This window comes from Protopterus annectens, chromosome 6.part0 (assembly GCF_019279795.1).
Source record: "Protopterus annectens isolate FY-2018-M chromosome 6.part0, PAN1.0, whole genome shotgun sequence".
NCBI classification, from domain to species: domain Eukaryota; kingdom Metazoa; phylum Chordata; order Ceratodontiformes; family Protopteridae; genus Protopterus; species Protopterus annectens.
Window position 1 is genome coordinate 875,079,733 of NC_056737.1, and position 27,419 is coordinate 875,107,151.

Sequence of the window (27,419 nt, forward strand, 5' to 3'; positions counted from 1 at the left end):
GTTCGGTTAAAAGCGACACTGGAAACTACCTTAGGCAAAAAAGTAGGATTTTTCCTCAGAGACACCCTGTCTGGGTAAAATATGATTAAAGGCTCTACAGCCATGAGGGCCTGTAGCTCTGAAACTCTTCTTGCTGAAGTAATTGCTAGTAGCAGAGCCGTCTTCCATGATAAGAACTTTATATCAGCGGTAGCAGCTGGTTCAAATGGAGGCAGGGTGAGCTTTTCCAACACATAATTGAGGTCCCATGCAGGTAATGGTGATCTTCTAGGCCGCCTTAAATTTTTGGCTCCTTTAATGCTTTAGTAAAGGATGGGAAAAGATTGGTGGCTCTGTATTGTAATGAGCCGAAATGGCAGAGGCATGGATTTTGATTGAGAAAGATAGGCCTTTGTCAAGCATCTCAGTTAAGTATTGTAATATCGGAGGAATATGCGGTTCTGCTGTATCAGTTCCTTGTGCTTGGTTCCAAGCACAGAAGCTTTCATTTGTCAGCGTAAGATGTTCTAGTACTAGGCCTTCTGGCTTTCAAAGTGACATCCATCACAGCTTTACTGAGGTGTCGCCTGTATGATTACAGGATTAGCCATGCTGCCAGGTTCAGAGTCTGTAGCTGATTGTGCAGGATCTGATTGTTTTGCTGTGACGGTAGTTGTGGTCTTTGAGGCAAGGTCCAAGCTGGGTATTGAGACAAGTTCCTTAGGACTGGGTACCAGTATTGGCGGGGCCAGTCCAGGGAAATTATTATCTTTGGCTTCTCGTCTGACATTTAGGAGGACCTTGGGTAGAAGAGGCAGAGGAAGAAAAGTGCAAACTGATAGGTTTTTCTAACTGAAGGATAGGGTGTCCACTTTCCATGCTTGTCTGTGATAAGTCCTTGTGCAGAATCTTTTCAGTTGATAATTTTGAGGAGGCAAATAGACCAACAACACCACGGTCATGTAGACCTATCAGTAGTTGTCCTGGATGAAGTAGGTCCTTAAAGGCTGTCAGGGCATTTTGAATTGCTAGCATCTATTTGATAGATATGTAGATACATTTGTTTTGAGGTCCATGTGCCCTGAATGCATCTTCCCGCCATGTGGGCCCAACAGGCATAATCTGATGCATCCGTTGTTAGTGTCTGCCTGGCTAGGGTTAATGCGCATGGCTGTCCCTTGTTTTGGTGACAAGCCTTTGACCACAATTAAAACTCCTGTTGCAGGCTGTGGCAATGTTGAGTCCAAACAATTTTTAGGTACCATTGAAGTTTCCTCATATGCAGTCTTGCATATGGAATTAGTAGAATGCAGGATGCCATTAAGCCCAAAGCATGCAGAATTGTTCTTGCAGATAACTGGGCCTTTGTTGCCAACATTTTGAAATAGGTAGTCAGTTGCCTTTGTCTGGCATGAGATAAGCCATCTGGGCAGTTGTATTTAAGCTTGCACCCAGGAATATTATCTCTTGAGAGGATACTAGTTTGGATTTCTTTTCGTTGACTGTGTACCCTAGGCATGTTAGAAGTCTTTTCACAAACGCCAGATGCTGTAAAAGAATGTCCTTGTTATCTGCTTGAATTAGAGACAGTCATCCAAGTAAGGATATATTTGTATTCCTCTGTCTGCAGAATGCGATTACTGGTGCAAGGCACTTTGTAAAGACCCTGGCGCAGTAGATAAGCCAAATGGCAGTGCAGAGAATTGGTAATGCATTGAGCCAGCCTTGAGTCTGAGGTATCTTCTGCATATTTGTCTGATTGGGACATGCAGGTATGCCTCTTTTAGGTCTAAAGTCACAAGCCAAGCGTTCTTGCCCAGCATGGGCAGAAGCTGCTGCAAAGTCAACATCTTGAATTCTGGCATATCCAGGAATGTGTTCAAAATAGATAGGTCCAGTATTGGCCTCCATGCCTTGTTCTTTCTGGGTACCAAGAACAGTAGAGTAAAATCAGTGTCCCTGCTCTTGCTCTGGTACTTGTTGAATGGCCCATGTCCATGAGGGATGAGACTTCTTGTGCCTCTGCCCATTGATGTTTTGGCAGATCTGGCCAGCCATTTGCCTTTGGCAGGGTATGGAAATGGAACTTGTAGCCTTGTGAAACGATATTAGGACCCACTTGTCCTGGGTTATAATGTGCCAATTTTGAGAAAAAGTGCTAATTTATCCCCTAAGGGTGCTGCCAGGAGATAAGGGGGAAGTCAGTGGGACAGTTTCCTGTATGGTTGTGATTTGTCTTCTCCAACTTTGGAGGTAGAAGCCCCCCATTGCTTTGGGCGATATGAACCTTGCGCCTGGGATCTGCCTCTAGGGCATCTGGATCTGCCCCTTTGAGGTTTGCCTGACACAGGAAAGGGCCAATTCTTTGTTGGCCAGTGTCTACTAAATCTAGGTGGCTGTACTTGTACAAAATCTTTGACCATTTGCATAGGATTTAGCTTTGTCCTCCATTTTCTTTAACACCTTCTGCCTTAACACCAAACAAAGTATTGTGCTGTAAAGGTGCATCTAATAATTTAGCTTTAACATGATCACGCAGATTTTGTTCCTTTAACCAAGCATGCCTCCTAATTACAGAACCTGCGACTGCGGCCCTGCAGGAGGCCTCTAAAGAATCAAAACCACATTGCAAAGTATGCTTTCCAACTTGTTCAGCTGCATGCAATAAATCCTGCATTTCCTGGTTTTCTGCACATTCAGAGTTTAACATTTTCTGTTTAAGCAATGCCATGTTGCTGATATTTGAGCATATGAAACTGACAGTTTAAGACCCTTATAGCCAAGGTAGCAGATGTGTAAACCTTTCCCCCCCCCATCTATCCAGTGCCCTAGAATCTCTGTCAGAGGGGGTAGGATTTTTTGCAGCGGAAGCCTTAACTCCGTTGGGACCCTGAGAAATAGTTTCTGGGTCTGCAGCACGGTTTTTAAAAAGGAATTTATGAGAGAGTCAGGAACTCTGTAATATCTGTCAGGCTTAACAGGAGCTGGAGGTAAGGAGGCAGGGGAAAAGACTAGACTCCGAAAACACATCTACTATGTCTAACACAGGTGGGATGGCTAGTGGCTTGTGTTGAGATAGTAAAAGGAAATCCCTGAGCCTCTTTTTAGATTCTGAAAAATCTTGGCTCTCCCAGTGGAAATGCTCCCTCATGGTATGCAAGGTTTCCCCAAAAGAATAGTCCTCTGGAGGAGAAGCTGAAGGTATAGATACTTCAGCATCAGAATCCTCATGGGGGGGGGGGAGAATATTCGGAATCAGAAGAAATGGAAACCTGAAGATTCATAGTCTCTTGCCTAGGCCTCTTTTCAGGAGGGGGATGGGAACCCCTGATCAAAATAATCAAGTCTTCGGCCAATTTGAGCATCTGTTTTTGGGCATAGTGGCCTGACCACGCGGCTCTTGAGTTTCTTTGCTTTGGAAGGTGCTTTAGTCTTTGCCTTTGAAGCTGTAGTTGGTTTGATGTAAAAATGTTTAGGTCTGAATACACTCTCAGAAGCCGGTGCCTGCTCAGCGGCTCCGGACCCATCTGAAGGGATATCAGAGGCTCCAATACCTTGAGTTTCCAATGGCGTGGCAGACTCCACGTGGGAGTCTGTAGCGGCCTGCGACTCAAGTAGGGAGGGCGTCAGGGGCTGGGAAAGTGCCTCAGTGAGGACAGGCGAACTGGCGACTGGCTTAGAAGCTTCGTCTGTTATTGGCCTCTGTTGCCTCTTTCCTTTTCTATGCATTGTTTTGTAAATTCCAGTAGTCTGATGGCTATCAGACGACATTTCTGGATAATTAAAACGGCGGCCAAAATAGTTTAAAGCAAAATCATACAGACGCTTAATACTGCGTTGGTTAACTCTAGCACAAAACAGACAATCAGAAATGTTATGTTCAGGGCCTAGGCAAGGAATACAGTAAGAATGAAAATCCTTGAGGTATTTGCTTCCCACAAGAAATACAATTATTAAATTTTTCTGACATCGGTCTGCAGCAAGAAAAAAGTTATTCCCAATGGGGTACTTAGCTTTATTGAAGACTTCAGATCTGAAACTCTAACACGAAAATCTCAGGAGTCGGCCAACCAGCACTTGCGAACTGCTTCTGCTTCGGGCACCGCACGGCAAGAAAGACTAAAGGAAATGGTGTCTGCTGCTTCTTTTATACCCCCGACGACCTGACGTCAGGTAAGGGGAGATAGCCGACGCAGGACCCAATACTCTGGAATTCAGGCCTGCTGACGGCAAACTGCCAGCAGGATTACCCAAATGTAAATGACTGCAACAATGAAGCATGAAGAACAACAGAGTCAGGATTTAAGGAGAAATCCTGGAAGTTGGCCTCAATCTCATCTAAAATGGGTGGAATACCAAGAGGGTGGTGGTCTGGCATTTCCAGGAACTCAGTCTTTTTGACTGAAGGAGTTCCTGTGCCTCCCACAGAAAAGGTTTCCTTACAGCATGGAGAGTAGCTCCAAAGGTCTCTGTGTCGCGCGGTGTCGCTCTCTCTCTCGGCGCCTCTGTGTCCAGACTCCTCTGAATCCTCAAAAGATGCGAGGATGGTCCTTCATCAGAACCAAACTCCTTAAGGTCTGAATCCACATATTCAAGGAGGTCTGGGAAGGCGTCAGAATAAGAGGTTATGTACCTACCATAACATTCCATGTTAGTTGTCTTCATCTCACCTTCCTTCTTACTGGTTGCGATCGGAGCCAATCCTCTGCTCAGACTCTGCCATCTTCAATAGCTCGAGAGCTGTTTACTGGCTCGAGGCTACCCCTTATCCCATAATGCCTAGCGATAGCTACCCAGATCTCATTTGAAATAGCTAAACCCAGATATAATAATTCAGTCAAGAACCAGTTGACTATACCTGCCATATTCTCTTAGGTCAAAAAAGGACACGAGAACACACAGCCAGTGAAACAGAACAGAAAACTCTTCGGTCCACTAGGACAGGGGGATGGAGGGTGGGACGCAAGAAGGAAGGCGAGATGAAGACAACTAACATGGAACGTTATGGTAGGTACATAACTTCTTAATGTTAAGTTGTCTCTCTCACCTTCATTCTTGCTGGTTGGGACAGCGTCCCTAGCACCTAATATCCTGGGTGGCTCAGTGGAACAGACTCTTGAACAATGGAACCAAAGTCAGCTCTGCTCCTGGAGACCATATCATACTTGTAATGAGAAATAAAGATATGAGGGTTTGCCCACATGGCAGCTGCACAGATGGAATCCAAGGGCAACCTAGACTGGAAGGCTACAGAGGTTGGCCAAGGCGCTAGTAGAATGACCTTTCGGTTTAATAGGTAACTGTTTGTTCCTTAACTGATTAATGAAAGTAATAGTGTGACAACCATCTGGACAAGGTTACCTTGGAAATTGGGAGATCTCGTTTGCCCAAAGCATAAGAGAGGAATAGTTGGTCCGATTTCCTTACTACTTTAGTTCTGTGCAGGTAAAAGCGTAATTGCCTATGAAAATCCAATTGGTGCAGTTTGTATTCTGCCTTGCTGGTATGATTAGGGAACACCGGAAGATCTATAGATTGGTTTAAGTAGCTTTCTGAGCAGACTTTAGGAAGAAAGGAGGGATTAGTTCTCAGAGCAACTCTGTCCTTATGAAAAGCCAAGTAAGGAGGACGAACACATAGCGCCTGAAGTTTGGAGATTCATCTGGCTGAAGTAATACCTACCAGAAAGTCTTCCAAGATAGGAACTCGATAGAGCAAGAAGCTGCTGGTTCAAAAGGGAGCAGAATTAAGAAGGTTAGGACTAAATTAAGGTCCCAAGGAGGAGGGGGATCACTCACTGGAGGCCTAAGAAGAGTTGCCCCTCTCAAGAAAGATTTACATAGCTTATGTGACAATGTTAGAGTTCGAAAAACCTACATGAAATTTAGAAATGGCCACCATTTGTACCCTGATCGTAGAAGCAGCGGACCCGGAATGAAAAGTACAGTTGTGTACCTACCATAAATGTAGATGGAGTGTATTCACTGTTGCAGTCATTACTTTCTGCTTATCCTGCTGGCAGGCTACCCGCAGTCAGCCTGAATTCCAAAGTCCTGGTCTGGCGTCTGTTGCAGTCGCCTCTTCCCTGACGTCAGTGAGCCAGGGGTATAAAAGATGCAGCCGATGCCATTTTATTCAGTTTTTCTTGCCCCAGATGTCAGGTGCCCCCAAAAGGGTAGGCTAAAATTCTGCTTATAAAAAAGCATGCACTAACAATACCTTCATCTACAAGCAAATACACCACATAGGTTGTATAGAATACAGAAGTACAGATAAGTCTCAGCAATGAAAGGGGGATGGTGGGAGGGTAATCTGGACTGCAACAGTGAATACACTAACATCTACATTTATGGTAGGTACACAGCTGTACTATGTTCATTGTGTTTCACTGTTGCAGTCATTACTCTTGGGATGAATCCCAAAGCTGAAGATGGGTGGCTGGGCCTAAATAGAATTAGGAGTGGCTTTGAGGCTCTGCAGAACTGCAGTGGCGAAGCCTGCTCTGGATTTAGAGTAAAGAGGCAAGTGGTAGTGCTATGTAAAAGTGTGCACTGAAGTCCAAGTTACAGCCTCCAAAATGTCCTTAGTTGGCACTCCTCTGAGGAAGGCTGCTGAAGTATCTGCTGCTCTGGTAGAGTGTGGCCTGATGCCCTTGGGCACCGATTTGTCATGCTGAGAATAGCAGAAGCAAATGCAGTGGGCTATTTGGAAATTGTCTGCTTTGAGATTGCTTTTCCTTGTGATCCCGCAGCATATGCCACTAAGAGTTGCTCCGATTTCCTGAAAGCTTTAGTTTTGTCCAAGTAGAAGCGTAGTTGTCTGTGTATGTCCAAAGAATGTAGAAGCGTCTCTCCCTTATTCTGTGGGTTTGGATAAAAGGTAGGCAAAAAGGTAGGCAAATGAATTGTTTAAGAGCCACACTGGACACTACCTTAGGCATAAATGTTGGGTTTGTCCTCTGAGAAACCCTGTCCAGATGGAAAATTATAAAAGGTTCAACAGCCATTAGTGCCTGTAACGGAGACTCTTCTTGCTGAAGTTATTGCTAAGAGCAGAGCCGTTTTCCATAAGAATTTTATCTCGACTGTATTAGCTGTCTCAACAGGAGGTAGTGTGAGTTTTTCCAAGACAAAATTGAGGTCCCATGCAGGTACTGGTGCTCTTCTTGGGGGTCTTGTTTTTGGCCCCTCTGAGGTGTTGCCTTAGTAGAGAAAGTGAAAAAAATAGGTGGGTCCGTATTGTAATGAGCTAAAATGGCAGAGGCATGAATTTTAATCGATGAAAAGAATAGACCTTTGTCCAACATCTCAGTTAAGTATTGTAAAATCCGAGGAATATTTGGTACAAGCATGTCAATTCCTTGTGCCTGGTTCCAAGCACAGAATCTCTTCCACTTTTCTGCATATGATTTTCTGGTACTGGGCCTCCTGGCCTCCAAAATAACATCCATAACCTCTTTGGAGAGAGGTGTGTTCTGAATGCTTACATCATCAGCCATGCAGCCAGATTTAGAGTTTTGAGTTGGCTGTGCAGTACCCGATTGTTCTGTTGGGTCAGTAAATGAGGAATTTGAGGTAATGTCCAGGCTGGGCTTTGAGACAAGCTCTTTAGGACTGGGTACCAGTGCTGGCGTGGCCAGTCTGGGGCAATCAGGATCATCTTTGGCTTCTCTTGTCTGACCTTTAGGAGTACCTTGGGGAGGAGAGGTAGTGGAGGAAAGGCATATACTGTAAGGTTTTTCCAGCTGAATGATACAGCATCCACTTTCCATGCTAGCTTGTGATAAGTCCTTGTGCAGAATCTCTGTAGTTGGCAGTTGTGAGGGGAGGCAAATAGATCTATGTCTGGGCGTCCCCATTTCCTTGTTATTATGCTGAAGATTTGTGGATCTAGTTTCCACTCGTGAGGATCCATGAGGTTTCTGCTTAGTTCGTCTGCCAGAGTATTTGTCTTTCCTGGCAGGAACTGAGCTTGCAGGTGCACTTGACAAGTCAGTGCTGTGTTCCACAAAATCATGGCTTGTCTGCAAAGGGGGTAGGAATGCGTGCCTCCCTGCTTATGTACCACATGACTGTAGTATTGTCAGTCTTTAATCAGCAGTTGTCCTGGATGAAGTAGATCCTTGAAAGCTGTCAGAGCATTTTGTACAGCCAGCATTTCTTTTAGACTGATATGAAGATGCATTTGGCTTGTGGGCCATGTGCCCTGAATACATTTTCCTGCCATGTGGGCCCCCAGGCATAATCTGACACATCTGTTATTGTCTGCCTGGAAGTGGGTAAATTGAAAGGCTGTCCCTTGTTCTGGTGACAGGCCTGAGCCCACCATCAAAACTCCCGTTGCAGGCAGAGAATGAGTAATTGATTTTTCCAGGTTGTGGCAATGTTGAGTCCAAACACTTTTTAGATACCATTGTAGTTCTCATATGCAGTCTTGCATACGGAATTAACAAAATGCAGGATGCCATGAAGTCCAAAGCCTGCAGAATTTTTCTTGCAGATAACTGGGTTTTTGTTGCCAACATTTCGAAGTAAGTAGTTGGTTGCCTTTGTTTGCCTGACGTGAGTTAAGCCATCTGGGCAGTTATGTTTAAGCTTGCACCCAGGAATATTATCTCCTGAGAGGGTACTAGTTTTGATTTCTTTTTGTTTACTGTGTACCCTAGGCAAATTAGTAATCTTTTTACAAACGCCAGATGTTTTAGTAAAATGTCCTTGTTCTCTGCTTGAATGAGGCAGTCGTCCACGTAGGGAAATATTTGAATTCCTCTTTGTATGCCGAAAGCAATTACTGGTGCCAGGCATTTTGTGAAGACCCTGGGCACAGTGGCTTGGGCAGTGCAGAGATTTGGTAGTGCATTGAGCCAGCTATGAATCTGAGGTATCTTCTGCAAGACTGTCTGATTGGGACATGCAGGTATGCCTCTTAGGTCCAAAGTTACAAGCCAAGCCTTCTTGCCCAGCATGCGCAGAAGCTGCTGTAGTCAACATTTTGAATTTTGGAATGTCCAGAAAAGTGTTTAGAATAGACAGGTCCAGTATTGGTCTCCAGACTTTGTCCTTTCTGGGTACCAAGAAAAGTCTTGAGTAAAAACCTTGTCCCTGCTCTTGCTGTGGTACTCGCTGAATGGCCCTCATGTCCATGAGGGATGAAACTTGCTTTTGTGCCTCTGCCCATTGAGTGCGTGGCAGGTCTGGCATACCTTTTGCCTTTGGCAGGGTATGAAAATGGAACCTGTAGCCCTGGGACACTATATTCAAGACCCATTTGTCCTGGGTAATCATGCGCCAATTTTGTGAAAAAAGTGCCAGTTTTCCCCCTAAGGGGGCTGCCAAAAGATAAGTGCTTGGTATTGGCAGAGGAAAGTGATTGGGACTGTTCCCTATATCGCTGTGATTTGTCTTCTCCGCTTTTGGAGGTAGAAGCACCCCATTGTTTAGGCCTGTATGAGCCTTGGGGCTGGGATCTGCCTCTAGGGTGTCTGTACCTGCCTTTGTGGCCTGACACCGGAAAGGACCAGTTCTTTGAAGACCAGTTCCTGCTAAATCTGGGTGGCTGTACCTGTAAGAAATCCTTAATTGTCTACATAGATTTCACTTTATCCTCCATTTTCAACACCTCTTCTGCCTTAACACCAAACAAAGTATCATGCTGTAATGGAGCATCCAATAATTTTGTTTTAACATGATCAGGCAGATTCTGTTCCTTTAACCAAGCATGTCCTCTAATGACCGAACCCATAACAGCGGCCCTGCAAGAGGCCTCCAGTGAATCAAAACCACATTGCAAAGTATGCTTTCTCACTTGTTCAGCTGCATACAATAAATCCTGCATTTCCTTGTTTTCTGGACATTCAGAATTGGTCAACATTTTCTGTTTTAGCAGTGACATTAAATATTGCTGATATTTAAGCATATGAAACTGGCAATTTAAACCCTTACAGCCAAGGTAGCATAAGTGTAACCCCCCCCCATCTGTCTAGTGCCCTTGAATCTCTATCAGAGGGGGCAGGGTTTTTTTTGCAGTGGAAGCCTTGACCCCTTTGGGACCCTGAGATATAGTTTCTGGGTCAGCAGAAGGGTTTTTATATAGAAATTTATGAGAATCTGGAACCCTGTAGTATCTGTCTGGCTTAACAGGTGCAGGGGGCAAAGTGCCGGACTTCGAAAATACATAATCTACAATGTCTACAACAGGTGGAATAGCAAGTGGTCTGTCTGAGGTAGTAAGAGAGTCTGAGCCTTTTCTTAAATGCAGAGAAATTTTGGCTCTCCCAGTGAAAATGCTCCCCCGTGGCATGCAGGGTTCCCCAAAAGAATAATCCTCAGGAGGAGAGGCTGAAGGAATAGACTTTCCAGCATCAGAATCCTCATAGGGAGGAAGAGAGTATCCCTGTTCAGAAGAGGAGTCAGAGGAAATGGAAACCTGATCTGAAGATTCATATTCTGTCTCTTGTCTAGGCCTCTTATCAGGAGGGGGATGGGAACCCCTGATCAAAGTAATTAGGTCTTCGGCCATTTTAAGCATCTGTTTTTTAGGCATGGAAGTCTGTCCAGGAGAATGCTGCACTTGTTTCTTTGTCTTTAGAGCTGCTTTGAAGCGGAGGTCGGCTTTACATATAGCTGTGTAGGTCTGAAAACACCCTCAGAAGCCAATGCCTGCTCAGCGACTCCGGACCCATCTGAGGGAATAGTTTCCGAGTGTCCAATACCTCGAGTATCCAGAGGCCTAGTTGGCTCCACGTGGGAGTTTGAAGCGGCCTGTGGCTCTGAGGTAGCGGGCATCAGGGGCTGCGAAAGCGCCTCACTGAGAACTGGCGACTGGCCTAGAGGAAGCCTCGTTGTCAGTCTTGGAACTCGGATGCCTGTCCTTTACCTTTCGCTTTTTATAAACTTCGGTTGTCGGCTGTTCAGACAGCATTATATAATTAAATCTTCGGCCAACGTAATGAAAGGCAAAATCATACAGACGCTTAATAGTGCATTGGATAAATCTATCACAAAACCGACAACTAGCAACACCGTGGTCAGGGCCTAGGCAAGGAATACAGTAAGAATGAAAATCCTTGAGTCATTTGCTTCCCACAAGAAATCAATTAACTTTTTCTGACATCGGTCTGGAGCAAGGAAAGAAAAAAAAAAAAAAAAAAAAAAAAAAAAAAAGTTTCCCTAATGGGGTACTTAGCTTTAAATGAAGACTTCGGATCTGAAATTCGATTTTGAAAATCTCAGGAGTCCGCCGACCGGCACTTGCGAACTGCTTTTGCTTTGGGCACCGTGCCGCAAGAAAGACTGAAGAAAATGGCATCGGCTGCATCTTTTATACCCCTGGTGCACCGACGTCAGGGAAAAGGCGATAGCAACCGACACCGGACCAAGACTTTGGAATTTGGGCCGACTGCGGGTAGCCTGCCAGCAGGATAACCGAAGTGTAATGACTGCAACAGTGAAACAGGATGAACATCCTGCACCCGTTGACGAATTGCAGACACCCTTTCTGGTGGCAGCCTTGCAAACATATCCTTTGTGTCCAAGTCTGCTCCTATATAAAAGTGATAGATTGACAGGGCAACAAGGCAGATTTTTCGAAATTTATTGTGATGCCGAGCTGTGAGCAGATTGAGATCGTGTAGTCCCGTGCTTGTATGAGTTTATGCCTGGTGGTAGCAGTTAAGGAGCCAGTCGTCTAGATACGGAAACACCTGGAATCCTTGACGCCTCACGTGAGCCGGGACCACTGCCATACATTTGGTGAACACCCTGGGCGCTGTGGTGAGACCAAAGGGCAGAACTCTTAACTGATGACTGGCCCCCAGCTGGAAGCGAAGATTTCTGAAGCGCCTGTCCATCTTTATATGGTAGTACGCGTCCTGAAGATCTATAAAGCACATCCAATTGTCCTGACACAGAAAAAGGTAGAACGGACTGTAGCGTGACCATCTGAAACTTCGTTCTTTGTAAAGACCTGTTTAGTCTGCTTCGATCCAGAATCTGTCTCCAGTCTGGTCTTTTTTGGCACTAAAAGAACCTTGAGTAAGTTCCGGATCTATGCTGGTCTGCTGGGACTTCCTGGATGGCTCTTTTTCTAGCAGTTTTGAAACTTCTATTACTGCTTGTTCCCTCAGATTGGGTGGAACATCTGGGAGGGTCTTCCTTGACTGTAAGGAGGGGGGGGGGGGGTGAAGGAAGGGGATTTTGTACTTCCAGATATAAAGGACCATACCCATCTGTCTTGTGTTAAACGTCGCCAGGCTTTTGGGTATAGCGAAAGTCTTCCCCTGACTGCCTCCAGAAATAAGCAGTCGGGCAACCCTTCAAGGATGCTGAAAGGGCTCAGAGAAAGATTCTCAGCTGCCCTTGTTCTGCAGACCCCCTCTGCCACGAGGGCGGCATCTATTATAGTTTCCCCCTCTGCCTCTGGATGAAAAAAATCACTAAGCGCGTCAGGCAAGGTTCCCTGAGATTTACGGAACCACATCTTGCCACTCTTCTGACTTTTGGGGTAGGGTCTAGAGGGAGTGGAAAAACGGACTCCCACGGCAGAGTCTCTTGCCTTCTTGCTCACACCTAGTGTCTTTCACCTGTGGTCCAAAAAGAAAGGAACCATTAAAGGGAGTGTTGGTGAAGGACACTCGAAAGGGTTCCACAAAATTACACAGCCACATCCAGGTATGCCTCCTAAGGGCCACCCCGGTACCAGCGGCGCTACTCGCCCCATCGGCTGCATAGGAAAGGAGCCTCATGTAGGAGTTAACAGAATTAAGCGTCATTAGCTGGAAAGCCACCTTAGCTTGCGCTCCCTCAGCTGTTGAATCTTGGGGGGCATCTCCGAGCTCTTTAAGGAGATCCATTTGAAGGCGAGTAAATGGACAAGTAGTTCAGTGACCTCATAGAGAAGGTCGCTGAAGCAAACATTCGCTTCCCATATCTGTCCATCGTCCTAGACTCCCCTTATTAGGGGGATGGACAGACGAAGAGGTCTCCGCTAACTTTTTTTGTGGCTACTGCTACCACCATAGCATCAACAAGGACACCTTTCGTAAGGAACTGTTTATCCTGGGGTGTTGTAATAAATTTACCAGGTCTCCTCGGTGTTGGTTCCGCTGTATCTGGAGCTGAACAAGCCTTTCGAACCACCACAGTCATAAGTGGATCGAAAGGCGGAGACACCCAGGAGGTGGAAGCTCAGGAACCGAAGGCATCCAAGGACATCCGAAAAAGAGACATCCTCAGAGGGGGATTTTGGGGACCATTCCGATTCATCCAAGTCTGTATCAGAAGTGACAGACTCAGGGGAGTCAATGTGCTTCCTCTTGCATTTCTTCCGAGGGAGCTCCTCTGAAAGATCAGGGGAGGCCTCGGAAGAAGAGGAAACACCCAATTGGGTGTCCTGGAGCATTGGTTCCCTATGCTTGGGGCCTGGCGGAGGAGCAGAGGTTGGTACAAGCACTTCAGGGGACGGAGCCGGTGGGGCTGATAGTGGAGCTGGCTCAGTGTCCTGCACACTCCGCATGACATCAAAGGCGTCTCTGCCATGATGCAGAGAAAGCTCCGGTTCCAAAGAAATAGGAATCTTTCTCCGCACAAAGGGAGACTGCTCAAAGGCCGATGTAGGAGCCGAGCTCACCTGCACCGAAGCACCGAGAGGAAGAACTGCGTCGGACAAGGGTCCGATGCCACTCGCCCCTTTGGACGGCACCACCGAGGGAATCCGAGCAGACGTCGGAACCAAAGAAGATAGTGTTATCGGAGCAGACTGTTCCACTACTTGAACCCCAACGAACTCTGGCTCCGAACTCATTGGAGTCTGAGGAGGAACATCGAGAGAAGTGGACGGAGCAGATACCTGTTGAGAGGGCTGGACAACAACATGGCTAGTGCCTACGACTTCAGCAACCTACTGAGCACTCTCTCCACATCGTGGTCAGATAGCCTAGAGGACAGAGGAGTGAGAGGATCGGTGACTGCGCTCGCTCTGAAGTGAGAGAGACCGTGGAGCCGAATGCACAGATTCAAGTGAGGGGGACCTTGTCTTCTTGTGGCTCCGCAACGGCTCCGAAGACTCTGATGGAGCCGACAGGGAGATGGTCTTGTCAGTGCCAGCCGGAACAGACGTGGAAGGTAAACCCTGAACCGAAGACTGCTCTGAACTTGGAGCAGACTGCTTAATGGGTTTAGGGGATTTCACAGGCTGTGAGCTCCTGGCCTGTGAATCCTGGGGTTTTAAAAGACCCCTAAGAATAAGCTTATTCTTAAGCTCCTGCAGGACTCTTGGACTAAAGGCATGGCAGATAGAACAGGAGTCCTGCAGGTGCACAACGCCTAAACAACAGACGCAAGAAGTGTGCCCATCTAAAAAAATAGATGAGTACCAGAACAGTCAACTATAAAGTCAAATGAAAGCAACCAAACTGTTCTTGGTAGCAGCACGTAAAAGCACAGGCACTCTAAGATAAATAAAATCCACTTTATTCGATAAAACCACAGTAGTGTGCCCGTCTGTCAGACATTTTCTGACAGCATGAGTCATACTTCTTGGACCCAGAAAAGTACAGTTTTGTACCTACCATAAATGTAGATGTTCGAAGATCCACATTGCTGCAGTCCTTACACTTGGGTAGTCCGCTGTCCTCGGTCGGCCCGAATATCAAAGTATAAGGCTGACGTCGGTCAAGGCGCATTAGACTGACATCAGGACGTCAGGGTACAAATGCGCATGACCGACGTCATATCCTCAGTCTTTTCTTGCCCCAGATGTCAGAAGACCCTAAAAAGAAAGGTCAAAACCAAAAGACAGCAAACACCCAACCAACCACCCTTGCACTAACAATATGTACAATATATACAATATTTACAACCCAACCCACACAACCGCCTCTAACTACAGAGGGGAAGGAGGGAGGGAAAATTGGACTGCAGCAATGTGGATCTTCGAACATCTACATTTATGGTAGGTACAAAACTGTACTATGTTCTTCATCTCACATTGCTGCAGTCCTTATACTTGGGTAGAATCCCAAAGCAGAGGAAAGGGAGGATGGCAAAACTATAAGGAAGCAGGAGCTGCCAAAATGCCCTGTAAAATAGCAGTGGCAAAACCAGCCCTAGATTTAGAGTAAAGTGGAAGGTGATAATGCTTAGAGAAAGTATGCACTGAACTCCAAGTAGCTGCCTCCAAAATATCCTTAGTTGCCACCCCTTAAAAAGCTGTCGAAGTGGCAGTAGCCCTAGTGGAATGAGGCCTAATCCCAGCTGGAATCTCCTTGCCATGATGGGAACAACAGAAAGCAATGCAAAACCCAATCCACTTAGAAATAGTTTGTTTTGACACAGGCTTGCCCTGAGAACCCAAAGCAAATGAAACAAATAACTGCTGAGACTGCCTGAACCCTTTAGTTCTGTCCAAATAATATCGCAACTGCCTGTGTACATCTAAAGTATGCAAAATCTTTTCCCCTTTATTTTGGGGATTTGCATAAAAAGTAGGCAAATGAATAGTTTGGTTTAAAGCCACACTAGAAACCACTTTAGGCATAAAGGAAGGATTAGTACGTAAAGATACCCTATCCTTATGGAAAATTAAGAAAGGCTCAACCGCCATAAGGGCCTGCAACTCAGAAACCCTTCTTGCAGAGGTAATAGCCAACAAAAAAGCAGTCTTCCATGATAAAAATTTCAACTCAGTAGTAGCTGCAGGCTCAAAAGGTTGTAGAGTGAGTTTCTCCAACACAAAATTGAGATCCCAAGCAGGAGTAGGAGCTCTTTGTGGGGGTCTTATATTCTTTGCCCCTCTAAGAAATGGCTTGAACAAAGGATGAGAAAACAATAGTGGGTCACAATCATAGTGAGCCGAAATTGCTGCAGCATGAACCTTAATAGAAGAGAAGGACAAACCTTTGTCCAGTAACTCAGTAAGATATTGAAGAGCCACACTTAAATTAGGCTCAGAAACATCAAAATCCTTTGCTGCACTCCAAAATAAAAATCTCTTCCATTTATCTGCGTACACTTTCCTTGTACTAGGCCTTCTAGCTTCCAAAATAACATTCAAAACTTGCTGTGGAAGTGGAGGCCCACTATGGTTCAAAACAGAATATGCCAGGCTGTTAGGTGCAGAGAGTGAAGCTTGACATTGAGCAAATGACTGTCCTCCTGAGACAACAAATGTGGAATCAAAGGCAAAGGCCATGGAGGCTCCCGTACCAGGCTTCTCAGTAATGGGTACCAATGCTGTCGAGGCCAATCTGGAGCTATCAAAATCATCCTTGGCTTGTCCTGTCTGGCCTTTAGTAGTACCTTTGGGAGGAGAGGCAGAGGCGGAAAGGCATACACATGAAGATTGCTCCAATTGAAAGAAAGAGCATCCACTTTCCAAGCTGTGGGATGAAACCTTTCCGTGCAAAACTTTGGCAGCTGGTGGTTTAGTGGAGAAGCGAACAGATCTATGTCTGGAGTTCCCCATGACACTGTCAATTTCTGAAATACATGAGGATCCAATTTCCACTCGTGGGGATCCATAATTCGTCTGCTCAACACATCTGCTAAGGAGTTCTGTGCTCCCGGCAGAAACCTTGCCTGAAGATTTAGCTGTAAACTGAGAGCAGTCTCCCACAAAATCATTGCTTGCCTGCATAGAGGATAAGAATGTGTTCCGCCTTGCTTGTTGATGTACCACATGACAGTTGTGTTGTCTGTTAGAATCAACACCTGCCCTGGAAGAAGTAAATCCTTGAAAGCTATTAATGCAAACTGGACTGCTAACATCTCTTTCAAGTTGATATGTAGATGTTGTAGTCTGGCAGGCCACTTGTCTTGTATCCACTTTCCATTCAGATGAGCTCCCCAAGCTTTGTCTGAGGCATCTGTCGTTAGAATCTGACTCGCCTCTGGCCGGGTCACAGAGAGTCCCTTGTTTAGGTGACATTCCTGAGCCCACCACAACAATTCCTTTTGAATGCAAGGTATTATTTGAATGACAGTGTCCAAATCCTGGCAGTGCTGTGTCCATACAAGATACCATTGTAGCTTCCTCATATGCAGTTTGGCATTGGGAAGCACCAGAATACAAGATGCCATGAACCCCAAGGCTTGAAGGACTGTCCTTGCAGTCAGCCTGGACTGATGAGACAATTGATGAAAGTAAAGGGAAAGATTGTTTTGTTTGTCCGGGGTCAAAAAGGCCATCTGGGATGCTGTATTCAGTCTCACACCCAGAAAGCACATGTCCTGAGAGGGTACTAGACTGCACTTTATTTCGTTCACAGAATACCCCAGGCATCTTAGCACTGCTATCACATAATCCAAATGATGAAGAAGCTCGTCCCTTCCTTGAGCCAGGATCAGGCAATCGTCCAAATAAGGATAGATCTGTATTCCTTTTAACCTGATGAAAGCTATCACTGGAGCCAGAACTTTCGTGAACACTCTGGGCGCAGTAGATAAGCCAAAGGGCAATGCAGAGAACTGATGATGAGAAGTCCCAGCTCGAAAACGCAGATACTTCCTGCAACTCAGTCTGATAGGAACATGAAGGTAAGCCTCCTTGAGATCCAAAGTTACCATCCAATGATCTTTGCCCAGCAGAGGTAAAAGCTGTTGTAACGTCAACATTTTGAACTTGGGAATGTCCAGATAAGTGTTGAGGATAGATAAGTCCAAAATTGGTCTCCACGTGTTCCCTTTCTTTGGTACTAGGAACAGGCGAGAATAAAATCCTAGGCCCACTTCTGGCATAGGGACCGGCTGTATGGCCCCTATTTGGAGTAACAGAGAAATTTGCTTGTGAGCCTCTATTCTTTGTTGAGGAGGAACGTCTGGCATGCCTTTGAAAGGAGGCAAGGTATGGAAATAAAACCTGTAACCGTGGTGTATGATATCCAATACCCATCTGTCTTGGGTAATTAAACTCCAATTTACTTTGAAAAGTGCCAACCTTCCTCCCAAAGGTGCTGCCAGACGAGAAGGCTCTGGCAGCTGAAAAGGTAGTTCATTGGGTCTGTTTACGAAAGGACTGACCCCTGCCCTCACCCGAAGACTGTGCAGGTGAACTCCCTGTTCTAGGCCTGAAAGAGCCCTGAGCTCTGCCCCTACCACGTCTAGATCTACCCCTAGACTGGGAATCATAAGAAGGATACGTCCACCCCTTGGTAGGCCAATTTCTACTAAACTTTGGAGGCTGAACCTGCAAAAAATCTTTAACAGTCTGCATAGACTTAGCCTTGTCTTCCATTTTCTTTAAGACTGCCTCAACAGGAGAACCAAACAACACATCAGATTGTAAAGGAGCATCTAAAATCCTTGTCTTAACATGGTCAGATAAATTCTGATCCCTCAGCCAGGCGTGCCTGCGAAGAACTGACCCAGTGGCAGCCACCCTAGACGAGGCCTGTACAGCATCAAAACCACATTGCAAAGAATGCTTACCCACCTGTTCAGAAACATGTACTAAATCTTGTAACTCTTTACACTCAATACCCTCCGCCAGAGCATCTACCTTAGACTTCAATTGTGAAAGGAGATAATTTTGGTATTTCAACATGTGAAACTGGCAATTCAAAGCCCTCATAGCTAGGGTGGAGGAAGTATAAACTTTCTTTCCCCATCTATCCAAAGCCCTGGCCTCTATCTGGAGGAACCGGATTTTTGACAACAGAAGCCTTAACACCCTTAGGCCCCTGACTAACAGTTTCTGGGTCTGCCCTAGGACTCTTAAAAGATACTTATGAGCTTCAGGCACCCTGTAATACCTGTCCGGTTTAACAGGAGCAGGAGGCAAAGAATCAGGATTAAGGGAAGCTTCTGCAAACATCTTCCACAACATCCAGAACAGGAGGTATAGCCAAAGGCCTATGCTGGGGTAAAAACAAAAATTCCATAAGCCTTTTCCTGGAATCAGAGAAGTCCTGACCTTCCCACTTAAAATGCTCCCTCATGGAATGAAGAGTCTCTGAAAAAGAAAAATCCTCAGGAGGAGAAGCAGAAGGAGTAGAATCATCCACATCAGAATCAGAATAAGGAGAATACTCCTGCAAGTCTTCAGTCAAGACTCAGAAACATCCAAGCCTGCTCAAAACTCCCTAGCTCAGGTTCCACCCTAGGTCTCTTATCAGGAGGGGGCAAAGAACCTCTAATCAAAGTAATCAAATCTTCTGCCATTTTAAGCATATGCTTCTTGGGCACAGATCCTGAAGAACTAGGGGTGACACCAACTGAAGCTAAACCTGGCCTGCCTCTGTGAGAAGCCTTGGAAACAGAAGGAGAGGGCCTAACCACCCTAGGAAGGGAGGGGAGCACAGTAACCTGAGAAGCCCCTTCAGCCTGACCTGCCTCCTGAGAGGCCACATCTTGCAATAACAAAGTCTCTCCTGGGACTCCAGAGAAACCTCCGGCAGAACCACCGGCTCCACCAACACCTCTAAAGAACCGGCGTCCGGTACGGACGGCTCTTCAAGCCTAGGCTTAGCTGCTTTGTCCTTGCGCTTCTTCGAAGAAGCGGGCGTCTGAGCATCCGACGGCATTTTATAATTGCACCGCTTCCCAAAGACTAACCTGGCACAATCTAACCTTCTCTTTATAGTGCGCTTATTGAATCTAGCACAAGAGCGACACCCAACAACGCCGTGCTCAGGCCCTAAACAAGGAATACACAAAGTATGGTAATCTCTATGCGGTATCTGTTTCCCACAAGAAATACAGTTATTCACTTTTTCTGACATCCGGTAAACCACTGAGGCAAGAAAAACTAAAATATTCCCCAACGGGTACTTAGCCAACTTTGACTCGGTCTGAAACTCAATCGAAAAATTTCAGAACGCCGAACGGCACTTGCAACGCTGCTTCTGCATCGGACCATGCGGCAAAAAAGACTGAGGATAGGACGTCTGTCATGCGCATTTGTACCCTGACGTCCTGATGTCAGTCTAATGCGCCTTGACCGCCGTCAGCCTTATACTTTGATATTCGGGCCGACCGAGGACAGCGGACTACCCAAGTGTAAGGACTGCAGCAATGTGAGATGAAGAACATCCTTGGCTTCCTTTGACATCCTTGACAGTAAGGAAAAACAATTATAACAGCCAAAAGCAAAATACAGTCTACAAAAAACACAACTGAAGACTATAGCTAAAGGTTTTTTTTTTTTTTTTTTTTTTTTGAGAATAGGAAAGCCTCCAACTTAAACGGCTAGCCTATAAGAGAAAGGTAGAAGGAAAAGCCTCTAACTTAAATGGCTAAATTGACAAGATTGACAAGAAGAGGTAGGGGGGAGGGGTGGGGGAGAACTCAAAGTTAAACGAGTTTTACAAGAAAAAGGAGGGATACTATGAGCTAAAATAAGACCATCGTTAACAAAATACTAGAAGGGCTGAATTCTAGTGAAGCAAGTTATACAAAAACCTTTATACGAGCCTTAGCCAGAAAAATGACACCTCGCAGCTGAAGCGGCAAACGAGATCTGGGTAGCTATCGCTAGGCATTATAGGATAAGGGATAGCCTCGAGCCAGAAAACTGCTCTCGAGATATTGAAGATGGCTGAGTTGGAGCAGAGGATTGGCTCCGATCCCAACCAGCAAGAACGAAGGCGAGATAGACAACTTACCATCTAGGTTTCCTTTTCCTTTCACTTGGGGAGGCATCCCTGGATGTTTGTCTAGTCCAAAGAAGATCAAGTCATCTACTAGTCCAAGTCCTGCTGGTAGGCCTAGGCAAAATCCCAGTAGCATGCGCTTCTTTTAGGAGTTGTTTTGGCCTTGGACCTAGGGATAAGACATCCTCATGCCTATCTTTTTGGAAGAAAGACTAACAGATGTAGGCCAAAGCTGCAAAGAAGCATCACCAGGAACAGTGTGCTCTTTGGAAGCAGAGGCCTGTTAAGCAGCCTCGGACCCAACTGAAGCTGAAAGCAAGGACCTGTGTAGAAGTAGAGGGACCACACGACATGTCGGACTCTGAAGGGAGCTGCAAAAGCACATCAACTTCAGAAATCACAAGCCTAGAAGGAAAATAAAACAGATGGAGATTGGCTGCTGTCCAAGTATAAGCTTGGGTCTTCCCCCTCATGCCTAGGCTGCTCAACCTCCACTTGACTGGCAGATGCTGATGAGAAAATTCAAGACTAAGGGATCTAGCTAAAATGTCAGCACTACATCTGATCATCCTAGAGTTAAAATGGACCCAAAAAAGGCAACTAGGACATTGTCATCCGGATCTAACCAGGTGACACTAAGCAAGTTGAACTGTGCGGGATTTGCTTACCACAGTGAAGACAACTTACTTTGACATTAAAGCAAAAGAAAGGGGTTCCCAAACAGGGTAATCATCTTTCGATGACTTCTCTCTGGTGCAGACCGACCAATGCACTGAAACACTGCTTCTGGCTCAAGACAGCAGGAAAAAACTAATTTCATGGCGTAGGCTGGCTCCCTTGTACCAAAGCTTACAGACATCTGTTAGGGCATCTGACAGCCTTAGGAGGAAAGAATTTCTCTGGTAGTCAGGCCAGCCAAGGGCTTTCACTACAGGAAACCCTACAAGCAAGGACAACAGTGAAACGCCATCAATGGCACATTCTGCAAACAGAATCAGATAAAATGAAACCCCCCAATAGGGGGGATCAAAAATTAAGCCCCCCAGCCCAATCTGAAATCCGTAATCAGAGAAGAAAAACCTGCATCTGTCCCATCATCCTTCTGTCCAAATTCAGAATTTGCACTCTCTAAAAGAGGAATACTTCCCGTCCTGAAAACTACCTTACAAGTATCAATACCCTGAATTAAACCCAAGCCAGACCCAGTAAACTACTCCTACAGAAATTAGGAGTAGATATATGCTTAGTTTTCTGCATTTTTTTGCCATGAAAAATTGGGCCAACAGGTGGAAGCAGCAACTTTCCTAGGGATGGACAACATTCTGATAAAACAGCCTTCCCTGTTCTCCTTCCCAGGTGGAACAAGAATGTCTCTCCTTTGCCCACTGAGGGGATCCCAACAGCCGCAGGGGTTATGGCTAACCCATCATTAGTGGCCATAGGGACTACACTAAAGGGATTCGGAGTAAAAGATGAGGGGTCTTAAGTACAACAAATAGGGCAGCTGAGCCACCCACCTGCAGCTGATGTAAATTGTTAGCCTGCTGTGGTGGCAAAGGCTGGTTGCTAAACTTTTTTGGGGGCTGGAAGACAGATGCACTATTTCAAGGTCAAGCCAAAAATGGAGTCTCTCCCAGGAAAACAAGTCACAAACGCCGGTATAAATAAAATCTTTTAAAGTCACCCCCCCCCCCCCGACACAGTAAACATTTTAAAAAACTATACCATAAAATATACCATTTCTCTACAGAAACATGGTTTAGTTACTTTAAAAAAAGCTTAAACTGACAGGGGTAAAAAAGTGCTTCTGTTTAAAAGTACTTTGCAGTCCAATCCCATAACAGACTTAAAACACAAACTCAGACCTTTAAAAGAAATTTCTTGAAGTATAAATTATTAAATTAATGCACCACCCCAGGAACTTTTCTACCAAGCAAGAACAGCACATGCAAAAAAATTTCAAAAGCCTCAGAGGAACAGTCTTTGGCAGAAGTAAGTTCTGAAGGACTTGGTGCCTAAACTTGTCTTGGCTATGCTCAAGCTGTCCAAACAGCTTTAGTGGGTGGAAGACTGTCCAAAAGCTTTGGAAGCTGGCTAGCTTACATCTTCAGCAAAATATAACCCATTTAGTGAAGGATAGTGCAGCAGTGATCAATATGGTAACCCACAGTGTTCAGTCCCTACCTCCTTTCACTATATATGGAGTTTGTAGGTTCTCCTACTCTCCCCTGCATGGGTTTTTATCAAGTATTCCTGCTTTCCTCCCAAACTATCGTGGTTAGCAGTCTATAATAAATTGGCTACATATGTATGTTGTAATTACCTACCTTTCACCTCATGACCCTGGTCACAGCTGAAAAAGATCGCAGTACCAGTCTACTTACCCAGTTAACAGGTAATTAAAATAAGACATTCATTACGTGTCCATGGAAATAGCATTTATGATTCAGAATCAGAAGGAATTCTTGAAAGGTGGGCAAGCACACGTGGGGAGTAAAAACGATAACTAAAAATAATTAGAAGTGTTTGCCTCTTGTTCCCTATAATGCTATACGAGAGACTAGAAAATACTGTAAATCTGCAATCAAGTGCTGAAGATTAAAAATACAAAAACTTTACTGACTGGGGGAATGGCTGTGTGAAGTTTCAATGTATAGGAAAACAAATTGGCCATAAACCAGTCAAGCCCAGTAACACAGATGTAGGGCACACATCAATACCACTGAAAACCAGAGCTCAGGCATGGACTCCAGCTGCTGGTAGGGGTGGCTGGGAGAATAAAGCAGATTAGTGCCATCTCCTTTCCTGGGGGTGGGTTAAGGGAAAATTCACAGCCTGTGGGACTTGTAGTGGGAACGCGTTACCTTACAGGACATCTTTATGTTAACACAGGGATCCAAATGGAGAGATTACATACAATAAAAAAGAAAAAAAAAAAAGTCAATCAGCAAAAGGAAAGAATATTCCTGGAACTGAATTCTTCCTTAAGTGCTGCTGAGTATCTTGACGAGGTGGACCCAGTTTTTCATAAAATCTTGCCAAGACGATACTGACAGACTGTACTTTATATTTTTTTAAAACATGTATCATGGACAAAAGATTTGTGGATCCAATTTCCACTCATGGGGATCCATGAGGTTTCTGCTTAGTCTGCCAGAGTATTTATCTTTTCTGGCAGGAATTGTGCTTGCAGATGTACTTGGTAAGTCAATGCTGTGTCCCACAAAGTCATGGCTAGTCTGCAAAGGGGGTAGGAATGTGTGCCTCCCTGCTTGTTTATGTACCACATGACTGTAGTATTGTTAGTCTTTATCAGTAGTTGTCCTGGATGCAGTAGATCCCTGAAGGCTGTCAGGGCATTCTGAACAGCTAGCATCTATTTTTGATTGACATGTAGATGCATTTGGATTGTGGACCATGAGCCCTGAACACATCTTCCTGCCATGTGGGCCCCCCAGGCATAATCTGATGCATCTGTTGTCAATGTTTGACTGGCTGGGGGTATGGTGAATGGCTGTCCTTTGTGGTGACAGGCCTTTGCCCACCATCGAAATTCCTGTTGTAGGCAAGGAATGAGTGGTAATTGTTTCCAGACTGTGGCAATGTTGAGTCCAAACACATTAGATACCATTGTAGTTTCCTCATATGCAGTCTTGCATATGGAATTAGCAGAATGCAGGATGCCATGAAGCCCAAAGCCTGCAGAATTTTTCTTGCAGTTAACTGGGGGTTTGTTGCCAACCTTTTGAAATAAGTAGTCAGTTGTCTTTGTCTGGCGTGAGAAGCCAGCTGGGCAGCTGTATTTAAGCTTGCACCCAGGAATATTATCTCTTGAGAGGGTACACGTTTTGATTTTTCGTTTACTGTGTACCCAAGGCATGTTAATTTTTTTACAAACGTCAGATGCTGTAGTAGTATGTCCTTGTGCTCTGCTTGAATAAGGCAGTCGTCCAAGTAAGGATACATTTCTATTCCTCTGTCTGCAAAATGCAATTACTGGTGCCAGGCATTTTGTGAAGACCCTGGGCGCAGTAAATAAGCCAAAGGGCAGTGCAGAGAATTGGTAGCGCATTGAGCCAGCTATGAATCAGAGTTATCTTCTGCATGACTGTCTCATTGGGACATGCAGGTATGCCTCTTTTAGGTCTAAAGTTACAAGCCAAGCCTTCTTGCCCAGCATGGACAGAAGCTGCTGCAAAGTCAACATTTTGAATTTTGGAATATCCAGGTATACGTTTAGAATAGATAGGTCCAGTATTGGCCTCCAGGCTTTGTCCTTTCTGGGCACCAAGAAAAGTCTAGAGTAAAATCCTTGTCCCTGCTCTTGCTGTGGTACATGCTGAATGGCCATGTCCATGAGGGATGCAACTTGTTTTTGTGCCTCTGCCCATTGATTTTTTGGCAGGTCTGGCATACCGTTTTGTCCTTGGCAGGGTGTGAAAGTGGAACCTGTAACCTTGTGACACTATGTTCAAGACCCATTTGTCCTGGGTGACTAGGTGCCAGTTTTGAGAAAAGTGCTAGTTTTCCCCCTAAAGGAGCTGCCAGTAGATAAGTGCTTGGCACTGGCAGGGGGAAGTCCTTGGGACTGCTTTCTGTATGGCTGTGACTTTTCTCCACTTTTGGAGGTAGAAGTACCCCGTTGTTTAGACCTGTATGAGCCCTGGGGCTGGGATCTACCTCTAGGGCATCTGTATCTGCCTCTTTGTGGCCTGTCTGACACTGGAAAGGACCAAGTCTTTGTACGCCAGTGTCTGCTAAATCTTGGAGGCTGTACCTGTAAGAAATCCTTGACTGTCTGCATAGATTTGGCTTTGTCCTGCATTTTCTTCAACGCCTCTTCTGCTTTAACACCAAACAAGGTATCATGCTGTAATGGAGCATCTAGTAATTTTGCTTTAGCATGAACAGGCAGATTGTTCCTTTAACCAAGCATGCCTTCTAATGACAGAACCCGTAACAGCAGCTCTGCAGGAGGCCTCCAAAGAATCAAAACCACATTGTAAAGTATGCTTTCCAACTTGTTCAGCTGCATGCAATAAATCCTGCATTTCTTTATTTTCTGCACATTCAGAATTTGTCGACATTTTTTGTTTAAGCAGTGACATTATGTATTGCTGATATTTAAGCATATGAAACTGACAATTTAAAGCCCTTATAGCCAAGGTAGCAGAAGTGCAAATCTTTTTACCCCATCTGTCCAGTGGCCTGGAATCTGTCAGAGGGGGTAGGGTTTTTTGCAGTGGAAGCCACGACCCCCTTGGGACCCTGAGAGATAGATTCTGGGTCAGCAACAGGATTTTTAAAAAGAAATTTGTGGGAGTCTGGAACCCTGTAGTATCTGTCTGGCTTAACAGGAGCTGGAGATAAGGAAGAGTCAGACTGGACTCCGAAAATACATCTATAATGTCTAGCACAGGTGGGATAGAAAGGGGCCTGTGCTGAGGCAGTAAAAGGCTGAGCCTTTTCTTAGATTCTGAATAATTTTGGCTCTCCCAGTGGAAATGCTCCCTCATGGTATGCAGTGTTTCCCCAAAAGAATAATCCTGAGGTGGAGAAACTGAAGGGATAGATTCTTCAGCATCAGAATCCTCATAAGGAAGAAGAGACTATTGCTGATCAGAAGAGGAATCAAATGAAATGCAAACCTGATCTGAAGATTCATATTCTCTCTCTTGCCTAGGCCTCTTGTCAGGAGGGGGATAAGAACCCCTGATCAAAGTAATCAGGTCTTCGGCCATTCTAAGCATCTGTTTTTTAGGCATGGAAGCCTGTCCTTGGGGCTGCTGTACTTGTCTTTAAAGCTGCTTTAGTTTTCGCCGTTGAATCTCAAGTCGTTTTAACATATAATTGTGTAGGACTGAAAACGTCCTCAGAAGCAGATGCCTGCTCAGCGGCTCCAGACCCATCTGAGGGAATGGTTTCCGAAGGTCCAATACCTTGAGTTTCTGTAGGACTGGTTGACTCCACGTGGGAATCTGTATCGGCCTGTGGCTCTAAAGTAGCGATAGTCAGGGGCTGCGAAAGCACCTCACTGCGAACCGGCGACTGGCCTAGAAGAAGCCTAGCTGGTTTTGGACTTCAGATGCCTGTCCTTTTCTTTGTGTTTTTTGTTAACTCCGGTAGTCGGCTGTTCTGATGGCATTATATAATTAAATCGTCTGCCAAAGTAATGAAATGCAACAGACAATTAACAGTGCGTTGGTTAAATCTAGCACAAAACCGACAACTAGCAACGTCGTGGTCAGGGCTTAGGCAAGGAATACAGTAAGAATGAAAATCCTTATGAGGTATTTGCTTCCCACAAGAAATACAATTATTAACTTTTTCTGGCATCGGTCTGGAGCAAGAAAAAAAAAAGTTTACCCAATGGGGTACTTAGCTTTTAATGAAGACTTTGGATCTGAAATTCGAACTTGAAAATCTCGGGAATCTGCCGACCGGCACTTGCAAACTGCTTTTGTTCCGGGCACTGCGCGGCAAGAAACACTGGAAAAAATGGCATCTGCTGCATCTTTTATACCCCTGGCGCACTGACGTCAGGAAGGAGGTGACAGCAACAGACGCCGGACCTAGACTTTGGAATTCAGGCCGACTGCGGATAGCCTGCCAGCAGGATAACCCAATTGTAATGACTGCAACAGTGAAACATGATGAACATCTAAGTAGGTTGGCCTTCTCAAATGCTCTTTCTGTATTAAGTAGAGTGAACACCAGAATGGGAAGGGTGTCCCAGATCAAATTTATAGTATTACAATCGAGGGCAACTGCAAAGCCACCAACTATAACACAAGAATAGGGTGGGAGAGGGAAAAATAAGTTTCAGGACAGATTAGAAACCTAAAACAATGCCAGA

The 27,419-nt window shown here is 45.3% G+C and overlaps 1 protein-coding gene across 1 annotated transcript in view; it reads right to left on the minus strand.

Annotated features, from left to right (window-relative positions):
- DYNC1H1 (dynein cytoplasmic 1 heavy chain 1) overlaps window positions 1–27,419 on the minus strand; it is a 3,754,902-nt gene that overhangs the window by 3,565,192 nt on the left and 162,291 nt on the right. The window lies entirely within an intron of this gene.